The following is a 16,441-nucleotide window of genomic DNA, read 5'->3' as shown; positions in this document are numbered from 1 at the left end:
CACTCTCACATTGTCTCACACACATTCACTCTCTCACACTGTCTCACACACACTCACTCTCTCACACTGCCAGAGACACACTCACTCTCTCACACTGTCTCACACACTCACTCTCTCACACTGTCTCACACACACTCACTCTCTCACACACACTCACTCTCTCATAGTGTCTCACACACACTCACTCTCTCACACTGTCTCACACACACTCACTCTCTCACACTCACACACATTCACTCTCTCACTGTCTCAAACACACTCACTCACTCACACTGTCTCACACACATTCACTCTCTCACACTGTCTGACACACACTCACTCTCTCACACTGCCTCACACACACTCACTCTCTCGCACTCGCACACATTCACTCTCTCACACTGTCTCACACACGCTCACTCTCTCACACTGCCACAGACACACTCACTCTCTCACACTGTCTCACGCACTCACTCTCTCACACTGTCTCACACACACTCACTCTCTCACACACACTCACTCTCTCATAGTGTCTCACACACACTCACTCTCTCACACTGTCTCACACACACTCACTCTCTCACACTCACACACACACTCTCTCACACTGTCTCACACACACTCACTATCTCACTCTCACACACATTCACTCTCTCACACTGTCTCACACACATTCACTCTCTCACACTGTCTCACACACACTCACTCTCTCACATTGTCTCACACACTCACTCTCTCACACTGCCTCACACACCCTCACTCTCTCACACTGTCTCACACACATTCACTCTCTCACACTGCCTCACACACATTAACTCTCTCACACGCACTCACTCTCTCATACTGTCTCACACACACTCACTCTCTCACACTGTCTCACACACATTCACACTCTCACACTGTCTCACACACACTCACTCTCTCACACTGTCTCACACACTCACTCTCTCACACTGTCTCCCACACACTCACTCTCTCACACTGTCTCACACACTCACTCTCTCAGACTATCTCACACACACTCACACTCTCACACTGTCTCACACACATTCACTCTCTCACACTGCCTCACACACACTCACTCTCTCACACTGTCTCGCACACATTCACTCTCTCACACTGCCTCACACACACTCACTCTCTCACACTGTCTCACACGGTCACTCTCTCACACTGTCTCACACACACTCACTCTCTCACACTGCCTCACACACACTCACTCTCTCACACTGTCTCGCTCACTCACCTCTCACACACTCACTCTCATGCTGTCGCGCACACTCTCACCCTCTGACACTGTCTCACACATGCTCCCTCTCTCTCACTGCCTCACACACACCCACTCTCTCACTGTCTCACACACATTCACTCTCTCACACTGTCTCACACACACTCACTCTCTCACACTGCCTCACACACACTCACTCTCTCACACTGTCTCACACTCTCACTCTCTCACACTGTCACACACACACTCAGTCTCTCACACTGTCTCACACGCATTCACTCTCTCACACTGTCTCACACACACTCTCTCTCTCACACTGTCTCACACACACTCAGTCTCTCACACTGTCTCTCACACACTCGCTCTCTCACACTCACACACACACACACACTCTCACACTGTCTCACACACACTCACTCTCACACTGTCTCACACACGCTCACTCTCTCACTGTATCACACACATTCACTCTCTCACACTGCCTCACTCACACTCACTCTCTCACACTGTCTCACACACTCACGCTCTCACACTGTCTCACACACACTCACTCTCACTCTGTCTCACACACATTCACTCTCTCACACTGTCTCACACACAAGCACTCTCTCACACTGCCACAGACAAACTCACTCTCTCACACTGTCTCACACACTCACTCTCTCACACTGTCTCACACACACTCACTCTCTCACACACACTCACTCTCTCATAGTGTCTCACACACACTCACTCTCTCACACTGTCTCACACACACTCACTCTCTTACACTCACATACACACACACTCTCTCACACTGTCTCACACATGCTCACTCTCTCACACTGTCTCACACACACTCACTCTCTCACACTCACACACATTCACTCTCTCACTGACTCAAACACACTCACTCTCTCACACTGTCTCACACACATTCACTCTCTCACACTGTCTGACACACACTAACTCTCACACTGCCTCATACACACTCAATCTCTCACACTCACACACATTCACTCTCTCACACTGTCTCACACACACTCACTCTCTCACACTGCCACAGACACACTCACTCTCTCACACTGTCTCACACACTCACTCTCTCACACTGTCTCACATACACTCACTGTCTCACACACACTCACTCACACTCACTCTCTCACACTGTCTCACACACTCACTCTCTCACACTGTCTCACACACACTCACTCTCTCCCACACACTCACTCTCTCATAGTGTCTCACACACACTCACTCTCTCACACTGTCTCACACACATTCACTCTCTCACACTCACACACACTCACTCTCTCACACTGTCTCACACACACTCACTCTCACACTGTCTCACACACATTCACTCTCTCACACTGTCTCACACACACTCACTCTCTCACACTGCCAGAGACACACTCACTCTCTCACACTGTCTCACACACTCACTCTCTCACACTGTCTCACACACACTCACTCTCTCACACACACTCACTCTCTCATAGTGTCTCACACACACTCACTCTCTCACACTGTCTCACACACACTCACTCTCTCACACTCACGCACATTCACTCTCTCACTGTCTCAAACACAGTCACTCACTCACACTGTCTCACACACATTCACTCTCTCACACTGTCTGACACACACTCACTCTCTCACACTGCCTCACACACACTCACTCTCTCACAGTCGCACACATTCACTCTCTCACACTGTCTCACACACGCTCACTCTCTCACACTGCCACAGACACACTCACTCTCTCACACTGTCTCACGCACTCACACTCTCACACTGTCTCACACACACTCACTCTCTCACACACACTCACTCTCTCATAGTGTCTCACACACACTCACTCTCTCACACTGTCTCACACACACTCACTCTCTCACACTCACACACACACTCTCTCACACTGTCTCACACACACTCACTCTCTCACTCTCACACACATTCACTCTCTCACACTGTCTCACACACATTCACTCTCTCACAATGTCTCACACACACTCACTCTCTCACACTGTCTCACACACTCACTCTCTCACACTGCCTCACACACCCTCACTCTCTCACACTGTCTCACACACATTCACTCTCTCACACTGCCTCACACACATTAACTCTCTCACACGCACTCACTCTCTCATACTGTCTCACACACACTCACTCTCTCACACTGTCTCACACACATTCACACTCTCACACTGTCTCACACACACTCACTCTCTCACACTGTCTCACACACTCACTCTCTCACACTGTCTCACACACACTCACTCTCTCACACTGTCTCACACACTCACTCTCTCAGACTATCTCACACACACTCACACTCTCACACTGTCTCACACACATTCACTCTCTCACACAGCCTCACACACACTCACTCTCTCACACTGTCTCGCACACATTCACTCTCTCACACTGCCTCACACACACTCACTCTCTCACACTGTCTCACACGGTCACTCTCTCACACTGTCTCACACACACTCACTCTCTCACACTGCCTCACACACACTCACTCTCTCACACTGTCTCGCTCACTCACCTCTCACACACTCACTCTCATGCTGTCGCGCACACTCTCACCCTCTGACACTGTCTCACACATGCTCCCTCTCTCTCACTGCCTCACACACACCCACTCTCTCACTGTCTCACACACATTCACTCTCTCACACTGTCTCACACACTCTCACTCTCTCACACTGTCTCACACACACTCAGCCTCTCACACTGTCTCACACGCATTCACTCTCTCACACTGTCTCACACACACTCTCTCTCTCACACTGTCTCACACACACTCAGTCTCTCACACTGTCTCTCACACACTCGCTCTCTCACACTCACACACACACACACTCTCACACTGTCTCACACACACTCACTCTCACACTGTCTCACACACACTCACTCTCTCACTGTATCACACACATTCACTCTCTCACACTGCCTCACTCACACTCACTCTCTCACACTGTCTCACACACTCACTCTCTCACACTGTCTCACACACACTCACTCTCACTCTGTCTCACACACATTCACTCTCTCACACTGTCTCACACACAAGCACTCTCTCACACTGCCACAGACACACTCACTCTCTCACACTGTCTCACACACTCACTCTCTCACACTGTCTCACACACACTCACTCTCTCACACACACTCACTCTCTCATAGTGTCTCACACACACTCACTCTCTCACACTGTCTCACACACACTCACTCTCTTACACTCACAGACACACACACTCTCTCACACTGTCTCACACATGCTCACTCTCTCACACTGTCTCACACACACTCACTCTCTCACACTCACACACATTCACTCTCTCACTGACTCAAACACACTCACTCTCTCACACTGTCTCACACACATTCACTCTCACACACTGTCTGACACACACTAACTCTCACACTGCCTCACAGACACTCACTCTCTCACACTCACACACATTCACTCCCTCACACTGTCTCACACACACTCACTCTCTCACACTGCCACAGACACACTCACTCTCTCACACTGTCTCACACACTCACTCTCTCACACTGTCTCACATACACTCACTGTCTCACACACACTCACTCTCTCATAGTGTCTCACACACACTCACTCTCTCACACTGTCTCACACACACTCACTCTCTCACTGTATCACACACATTCACTCTCTCACACTGCCTCACTCACACTCACTCTCTCACACTGTCTCACACACTCACTCTCTCACACTGTCTCACACACACTCACTCTCACTCTGTCTCACACACATTCACTCTCTCACACTGTATCACACACACTCACTCTCTCACACTGCCACAGACACACTCACTCTCTCACACTGTCTCACACACTCACTCTCTCACACTGTCTCACACACACTCACTCTCTCACACTGTCTCACACACATTCACTCTCTCACACTGCCTCACATACACTCTCTCTCTCACTCTGTCTCACACACTCACTCTGTCACACTGCCTCACACACCCTCACTCTCTCACACTGTCTCACACACATTCACTCTCTCACACTGTCTCACACACACTCACTCTCTCTCACACATTCACTCTCTCACACTGTCTCACACAGACTCACTCTCTCACACTGCCTCACACACACACTCTCTCACACGCACTCACTCTCTCATACTGTCTCACACACAGTCACTCTCTCACACTGTCTCACACACATTCACACTCTCACACTGTCTCACACACACTCACTCTCTCACACTGTCTCACACACTCACTCTCTCACACTGTCTCACACACACTCACACTCTCACACTGTCTCACACACATTCACTCTCTCACACTGTCTCACACACACTCACTCTCTCACACTGTCTCGCACACATTCACTCTCTCACACTGTCTCACACACACTCACACTCTCACACTGCCTCACACACACTCACTCTCTCACACTGTCTCGCACACTCACCTCTCACACACTCACTCTCATGCTGTCGCGCACACTCTCACTCTCTGACACTGTCTCACACACACTCACTGTCTCTCACTGCCTCACACACACTCACTCTCTCACACTGCCTCACACACACTCACTCTCTCACACTGCCTCACACACACTCACTCTCTCACACTGTCTCACACTCTCACTCTCTCACACTGTCTCACACATACTCAGTCTCTCACACTGTCTCACACACATTCACTCTCTCACACTGTCTCACACACACTCACTCTCTCACACTGCCTCGGACACATTCCCTCTCTCACACTGTCTCTCACACACTCGCTCTCTCACACGCACTCCCTCTCTCATAGTGTCTCACACACACTCACTCTCTCACACTGCCTCACACACACTCACTCTCTCACACTCAAACACACACACACACTCTCACACTGTCTCACACACACTCACTCTCTCACTGTATCACACACATTCACTCTCTCACACTGCCTCACTCACACTCACTCTCTCACACTGTCTCACACACTCACTCTCTCACACTGTCTCACACACACTCACTCTCACTCTGTCTCACATACATTCACTCTCTCACACTGTCTCACACACACTCACTCTCTCGCACTGCCACAGACACACTCACTCTCTCACACTGTCTCACACACTCACTCTCTCACACTGTCTCACACACACTCACTCCCTCACACACACTCGCTCTCTCATTGTGTCTCACACACACTCACTCTCTCACACTGTCTCACACACACTCACTCTCTCACACTCACACACATTCACTCTCTCACTGTCACAAACACACTCATTCTCTCACACTGTCTCACACACATTCACTCTCTCACTCTGTCTGACAAACACTCACTCTCTCACACTGCCTCACACACACTCACACTCTCACACTCACACACATTCACTCTCTCACTGTCTCAAACACACTCACTCTCTCACACTGTCTCACACACATTCACTCTCTCACACTGTCTGACACACACTCACTCTCTCACACTGCCTCACACACACTCACTCTCTCACACTCGCACACATTCACTCTCTCACACTGCCTCACACACACTCACTCTCTCTCACTGCCACAGACACACTCACTCTCTCACACTGTCACACACACTCACTCTCTCCCACACACTCACTCTCTCATAGTGTCTCACACACACTCACTCTCTCACACTGTCTCACACACACTCACTCTCTCACACTCACACACACACACTCTCTCACACTGTCTCACACACACTCACTCTCTCACACTGTCTCACACACACTCACTCTCTCACACTGCCTCACACACACTCACTCTCTCACTTTCACACACATTCACTCTCTCAGAGTCTCACACACACTCACTCTCTCACTTTCACACACATTCACTCTCTCACACTGTCTCACACACTCACTCTCTCACACTGTCTCACACACACTCACACTCTCACACTGTCTCACACACATTCACTCTCTCACACTGTCTCACACACACTCACTCTCTCACACTGTCTCGCACACATTCACTCTCTCACACTGTCTCACACACACTCACACTCTCACACTGCCTCACACACACTCACTCTCTCACACTGTCTCGCACACTCACCTCTCACACACTCACTCTCATGCTGTCGCGCACACTCTCACTCTCTGACACTGTCTCACACACACTCACTGTCTCTCACTGCCTCACACACACTCACTCTCTCACACTGCCTCACACACACTCACTCTCTCACACTGCCTCACACACACTCACTCTCTCACACTGTCTCACACTCTCACTCTCTCACACTGTCTCACACATACTCAGTCTCTCACACTGTCTCACACACATTCACTCTCTCACACTGTCTCACACACACTCACTCTCTCACACTGCCTCGGACACATTCCCTCTCTCACACTGTCTCTCACACACTCGCTCTCTCACACGCACTCCCTCTCTCATAGTGTCTCACACACACTCACTCTCTCACACTGCCTCACACACACTCACTCTCTCACACTCAAACACACACACACACTCTCACACTGTCTCACACACACTCACTCTCTCACTGTATCACACACATTCACTCTCTCACACTGCCTCACTCACACTCACTCTCTCACACTGTCTCACACACTCACTCTCTCACACTGTCTCACACACACTCACTCTCACTCTGTCTCACATACATTCACTCTCTCACACTGTCTCACACACACTCACTCTCTCGCACTGCCACAGACACACTCACTCTCTCACACTGTCTCACACACTCACTCTCTCACACTGTCTCACACACACTCACTCCCTCACACACACTCGCTCTCTCATTGTGTCTCACACACACTCACTCTCTCACACTGTCTCACACACACTCACTCTCTCACACTCACACACATTCACTCTCTCACTGTCACAAACACACTCATTCTCTCACACTGTCTCACACACATTCACTCTCTCACTCTGTCTGACAAACACTCACTCTCTCACACTGCCTCACACACACTCACACTCTCACACTCACACACATTCACTCTCTCACTGTCTCAAACACACTCACTCTCTCACACTGTCTCACACACATTCACTCTCTCACACTGTCTGACACACACTCACTCTCTCACACTGCCTCACACACACTCACTCTCTCACACTCGCACACATTCACTCTCTCACACTGCCTCACACACACTCACTCTCTCTCACTGCCACAGACACACTCACTCTCTCACACTGTCACACACACTCACTCTCTCCCACACACTCACTCTCTCATAGTGTCTCACACACACTCACTCTCTCACACTGTCTCACACACACTCACTCTCTCACACTCACACACACACACTCTCTCACACTGTCTCACACACACTCACTCTCTCACACTGTCTCACACACACTCACTCTCTCACACTGCCTCACACACACTCACTCTCTCACTTTCACACACATTCACTCTCTCAGAGTCTCACACACACTCACTCTCTCACACTGTCTCACACACATTCACTCTCTCACACTGCCTCACACACACTCACTCTCTCACACTGTCTCACACACTCACTCTCTCACACTGCCTCACACACCCTCACTCTCTCACACTGTCTCACACACATTCACTCTCTCACTGTGTCTCACACACACTCACTCTCTCTCACTCATTCACTCTCTCACACTGTCTCACACAGACTCACTCTCTCACACTGCCTCACACACACTCACTCTCTCACACGCACTCACTCTCTCATACTGTCTCACACACACTCACTCTCTCACACTGTCTCACACACATTCACACTCTCACACTGTCTCACACACACTCACTCTCTCACACTGTCTCACACACACTCACTCTCTCACACTGCCTCAATCACACTCACTCTCTCACTCTCACATACATTCACTCTCTCAGAGTCTCACAAACACTCACTCTCTCACACTGTCTCACACACATTCACTCTCTCACACTGTCTCACACACACTCACTCTCTCACACTGCCTCACACACCCTCACTCTCTCACACTGTCTCACACACATTCACACTCTCACACTGTCTCACACACACTCACTCTCTCACACTGTCTCACAGACTCACTCTCTCACACTGTCTCACACACACTCACTCTCTCACACTGTCTCACACACACTCACACTCTCACACTGTCTCACACACATTCACTCTCTCACACTGCCTCACACACACTCACTCTCTCACACTGTCTCGCACACATTCACTCTCTCACACTGCCTCACACACACTCACTCTCTCACTCTCACATACATTCACTCTCTCAGAGTCTCACAAACACTCACTCTCTCACACTGTCTCACACGGTCACTCTCTCACACTGTCTCACACACACTCACTCTCTCACACTGCCTCACACACACTCACTCTCTCACACTGTCTCGCTCACTCACGTCTCACACACTCACTCTCATGCTGTCGCGCACACTCTCACTCTCTGACACTTTCTCACACACGCTCCCTCTCTCTCACTGCCTCACACACACTCACTCTCTCACACTGTCTCACACATTTTCACTCTCTCACACTGCCTCACACACTCTCCCTCTCTGACAATGTCTCACACACACTCACTCTCTCACACTACATGACACACACTCACTCTCTCACACTGTCTCACACACACCCACTCTCTCACTGTCTCACACACATTCACTCTCTCACACTGTCTCACACACACTCACTCTCTCACACTGCCTCACACACACTCACTATCTCACACTGTCTCACACTCTCACTCTCTCACACTGTCTCACACACACTCAGTCTCTCACACTGTCTCACACACATTCACTCTCTCACACTGTCTCACACACACTCTCTCTCTCACACTGCCTCGGACACACTCAACCTCTCACACTGTCTCTCACACACTCGCTCTCTCACACTCACACACACACACACACTCTCACACTGTCTCACACACACTCACTCTCACACTGTCTCACACACACTCACTCTCTCACTGTATCACACACATTCACTCTCTCACACTGCCTCACTCACACTCACTCTCTCACATTGTCTCACACACTCACTCTCTCACACTGTCTCACACACACTCACTCTCACTCTGTCTCACACACATTCACTCTCTCACACTGCCTCACACACACTCACTCTCTCACACTGCCTCAATCACACTCACTCTCTCACTCTCACACACATTCACTCTCTCAGAGTTTCACAAACACTCACTCTCTCACACTGTCTCACACACATTCACTCTCTCACACTGTCTCACACACACTCACTCTCTCACACTGCCTCACACACCCTCACTCTCTCACACTGTCTCACACACATTCACACTCTCACACTGTCTCACACACACTCACTCTCTCACACTGTCTCACACACTCACTCTCTCACACTGTCTCACACACACTCACTCTCTCACACTGCCTCACACACACTCACTCTCTCACACTGTCTCGCACACTCACCTCTCACACACTCACTCTCATGCTGTCGCGCACACTCTCACTCTCTGACACTGTCTCACACACACTCACTCTCTCTCACTGCCTCACACACACTCACTCTCTCACACTGTCTCACACACACTCACTCTGTCACACTGCCTCACACACTCTCCCTCTCTGACACTGTCTCACACACACTCACTCTCTCACACTGCCTCACACACACTCACTCTCTCACACTGTCTCACACACACCCACTCTCTCACTGTCTCACACACATTCACTCTCTCACAATGTCTCACACACACTCACTCTCTCACACTGTCTCACACTCTCACTCTCTCACACTGTCTCACACACATTCACTCTCTCACACTGTCTCACGCACACTCACTCTCTCACACTGCCTCGGACACACTCACTCTCTCACACTGTCTCTCACACACTCGCTCTCTCACACGCGCTCCCTCTCTCATAGTGTCTCACACACACTCACTCTCTCACACTGCCTCACACACACTCACTCTCTCACACTCACACACACACACTCTCACACTGTCTCACACACACTCACTCTCTCACTGTATCACACACATTCACTCTCTCACACTGCCTCACTCACACTCACTCTCTCACACTGTCTCACACACTCACTCTCTCACACTGTCTCACACACACTCACTCTCACACTGTCTCACACACATTCACTCTCCCACACTGTCTCACACACACTCACTCTCTCACACTGCCACAGACACACTCACTCTCTCACACTGTCTCACACACTCACTCTCTCACACTGTCTCACACACACTCACTCTCTCATAGTGTCTCACACACACTCACTCTCTCACACTGTCTCACACACACTCACTCTCTCACACTCACACACATTCACTCTCTCACTGTCTCAAACACACTCACTCTCTCACACTGTCTCACACACATTCACTCTCTCACACTGTCTGACACACACTCACTCTCTCACACTGCCTCACACACACTCACTCTCTCACACTCGCACACATTCACTCTCTCACACTGTCTCACACACGCTCACTCTCTCACACTGCCACAGACACACTCACTCTCTCACACTGTCTCACACACTCACTCTCCCACACTGTCTCACACACCCTCACTCTCTCACACACACCCACTCTCTCACACTCACACACACACACACTCTCTCACATTGTCTCACACACACTCACTCTCTCACACTGTCTCACACACACTCACTCTCTCACACTGCCTCAATCACACTCACTCTCTCACTCTCACACAGATTCACTCTCTCAGAGTCTCACAAACACTCACTCTCTCACACTGTCTCACACACATTCACTCTCTCACACTGTCTCACACACACTCACTCTCTCACACTGCCTCACACACCCTCACTCTCTCACACTGTCTCACACACATTCACACTCTCACACTGTCTCACACACACTCACTCTCTCACACTGTCTCACACACTCACTCTCTCACACTGTCTCACACACACTCACTCTCTCACACTGTCTCACACACATTCACTCTCTCACACTGCCTCACACACACTCACTCTCTCACACTGTCTCGCACACATTCACTCTCTCACACTGCCTCACACACACTCACTCTCTCACACTGTCTCACACGGTCACTCTCTCACACTGTCTCACACACACTCACTCTCTCACACTGCCTCACACACACTCACTCTCTCACACTGTCTCACACACACTCACTCTCTCACACGCACTCACTCTCTCATACTGTCTCACACACACTCACTCTCTCACACTGTCTCACACACATTCACACTCTCACACTGTCTCACACACACTCACTGCCTCACACTGTCTCACACACTCACTCTCTCACACTGTCTCACACACACTCACACTCTCACACTGTCTCACACACACATTCACTCTCTCACACTGCCTCACACACACTCACTCTCTCACACTGTCTCGCACACATTCACTCTCTCACACTGTCTCACACACACTCACACTCTCACACTGCCTCACACACACTCACTCTCTCACACTGTCTCACACACGCTCACTCTCTCACACTGCCACAGACACACTCACTCTCTCACACTGTCTCACACACTCACTCTCCCACACTGTCTCACACACCCTCACTCTCTCACACACACCCACTCTCTCACACTCACACACACACACACTCTCTCACATTGTCTCACACACACTCACTCTCTCACACTGTCTCACACACACTCACTCTCTCACACTGCCTCAATCACACTCACTCTCTCACTCTCACACAGATTCACTCTCTCAGAGTCTCACAAACACTCACTCTCTCACACTGTCTCACACACATTCACTCTCTCACACTGTCTCACACACACTCACTCTCTCACACTGCCTCACACACCCTCACTCTCTCACACTGTCTCACACACATTCACACTCTCACACTGTCTCACACACACTCACTCTCTCACACTGTCTCACACACTCACTCTCTCACACTGTCTCACACAAACTCACTCTCTCACACTGTCTCACACACATTCACTCTCTCACACTGCCTCACACACACTCACTCTCTCACACTGTCTCGCACACATTCACTCTCTCACACTGCCTCACACACACTCACTCTCTCACACTGTCTCACACGGTCACTCTCTCACACTGTCTCACACACACTCACTCTCTCACACTGCCTCACACACACTCACTCTCTCACACTGTCTCACACACACTCACTCTCTCACACGCACTCACTCTCTCATACTGTCTCACACACACTCACTCTCTCACACTGTCTCACACACATTCACACTCTCACACTGTCTCACACACACTCACTGCCTCACACTGTCTCACACACTCACTCTCTCACACTGTCTCACACACACTCACACTCTCACACTGTCTCACACACACATTCACTCTCTCACACTGCCTCACACACACTCACTCTCTCACACTGTCTCGCACACATTCACTCTCTCACACTGTCTCACACACACTCACACTCTCACACTGCCTCACACACACTCACTCTCTCACACTGTCTCGCACACTCACCTCTCACACACTCACTCTCATGCTGTCGCGCACACTCTCACTCTCTGACACTGTCTCACACACACTCACTCTCTCTCACTGCCTCACACACACTCACTCTCTCACACTGTCTCACACACACTCACTCTCTCACACTGCGTCACACACACTCACTCTCTCACACTGTCTCACACTCTCACTCTCTCACACTGTCTCACACATACTCAGTCTCTCACACTGTCTCACACACATTCACTCTCTCACACTGTCTCACACACACTCACTCTCTCACACTGCCTCGGACACACTCACTCTCTCACACTGTCTCTCACACACTCGCTCTCTCACACGCACTCCCTCTCTCATAGTGTCTCACACACACTCACTCTCTCACACTGCCTCACACACACTCACTCTCTCACACTCACACACACACACACACTCTCACACTGTCTCACACACACTCACTCTCTCACTGTATCACACACATTCACTCTCTCACACTGCCTCACTCACACTCACTCTCTCACACTGTCTCACACACACTCACTCTCTCACACTGTCTCACACACACTCACACTCTCACACTGTCTCACACACATTCACTCTCTCACACTGCCTCACACACACTCACTCTCTCACACTGTCTCGCACACATTCACTCTCTCACACTGCCTCACACACACTCACTCTCTCACTCTCACATACATTCACTCTCTCAGAGTCTCACAAACACTCACTCTCTCACACTGTCTCACACGGTCACTCTCTCACACTGTCTCACACACACTCACTCTCTCACACTGCCTCACACACACTCACTCTCTCACACTGTCTCGCTCACTCACGTCTCACACACTCACTCTCATGCTGTCGCGCACACTCTCACTCTCTGACACTTTCTCACACACGCTCCCTCTCTCTCACTGCCTCACACACACTCACTCTCTCACACTGTCTCACACATTTTCACTCTCTCACACTGCCTCACACACTCTCCCTCTCTGACAATGTCTCACACACACTCACTCTCTCACACTACATGACACACACTCACTCTCTCACACTGTCTCACACACACCCACTCTCTCACTGTCTCACACACATTCACTCTCTCACACTGTCTCACACACACTCACTCTCTCACACTGCCTCACACACACTCACTATCTCACACTGTCTCACACTCTCACTCTCTCACACTGTCTCACACACACTCAGTCTCTCACACTGTCTCACACACATTCACTCTCTCACACTGTCTCACACACACTCTCTCTCTCACACTGCCTCGGACACACTCAACCTCTCACACTGTCTCTCACACACTCGCTCTCTCACACTCACACACACACACACACTCTCACACTGTCTCACACACACTCACTCTCACACTGTCTCACACACACTCACTCTCTCACTGTATCACACACATTCACTCTCTCACACTGCCTCACTCACACTCACTCTCTCACATTGTCTCACACACTCACTCTCTCACACTGTCTCACACACACTCACTCTCACTCTGTCTCACACACATTCACTCTCTCACACTGCCTCACACACACTCACTCTCTCACACTGCCTCAATCACACTCACTCTCTCACTCTCACACACATTCACTCTCTCAGAGTTTCACAAACACTCACTCTCTCACACTGTCTCACACACATTCACTCTCTCACACTGTCTCACACACACTCACTCTCTCACACTGCCTCACACACCCTCACTCTCTCACACTGTCTCACACACATTCACACTCTCACACTGTCTCACACACACTCACTCTCTCACACTGTCTCACACACTCACTCTCTCACACTGTCTCACACACACTCACTCTCTCACACTGCCTCACACACACTCACTCTCTCACACTGTCTCGCACACTCACCTCTCACACACTCACTCTCATGCTGTCGCGCACACTCTCACTCTCTGACACTGTCTCACACACACTCACTCTCTCTCACTGCCTCACACACACTCACTCTCTCACACTGTCTCACACACACTCACTCTGTCACACTGCCTCACACACTCTCCCTCTCTGACACTGTCTCACACACACTCACTCTCTCACACTGCCTCACACACACTCACTCTCTCACACTGTCTCACACACACCCACTCTCTCACTGTCTCACACACATTCACTCTCTCACAATGTCTCACACACACTCACTCTCTCACACTGTCTCACACTCTCACTCTCTCACACTGTCTCACACACATTCACTCTCTCACACTGTCTCACGCACACTCACTCTCTCACACTGCCTCGGACACACTCACTCTCTCACACTGTCTCTCACACACTCGCTCTCTCACACGCGCTCCCTCTCTCATAGTGTCTCACACACACTCACTCTCTCACACTGCCTCACACACACTCACTCTCTCACACTCACACACACACACTCTCACACTGTCTCACACACACTCACTCTCTCACTGTATCACACACATTCACTCTCTCACACTGCCTCACTCACACTCACTCTCTCACACTGTCTCACACACTCACTCTCTCACACTGTCTCACACACACTCACTCTCACACTGTCTCACACACATTCACTCTCCCACACTGTCTCACACACACTCACTCTCTCACACTGCCACAGACACACTCACTCTCTCACACTGTCTCACACACTCACTCTCTCACACTGTCTCACACACACTCACTCTCTCATAGTGTCTCACACACACTCACTCTCTCACACTGTCTCACACACACTCACTCTCTCACACTCACACACATTCACTCTCT

This window comes from Heterodontus francisci, chromosome 5 (genome assembly GCF_036365525.1).
Source record: "Heterodontus francisci isolate sHetFra1 chromosome 5, sHetFra1.hap1, whole genome shotgun sequence".
In the NCBI taxonomy this organism is placed as follows: Eukaryota; Metazoa; Chordata; class Chondrichthyes; order Heterodontiformes; family Heterodontidae; genus Heterodontus; species Heterodontus francisci.
Note: the sequence above shows the minus strand (reverse complement) of the source record.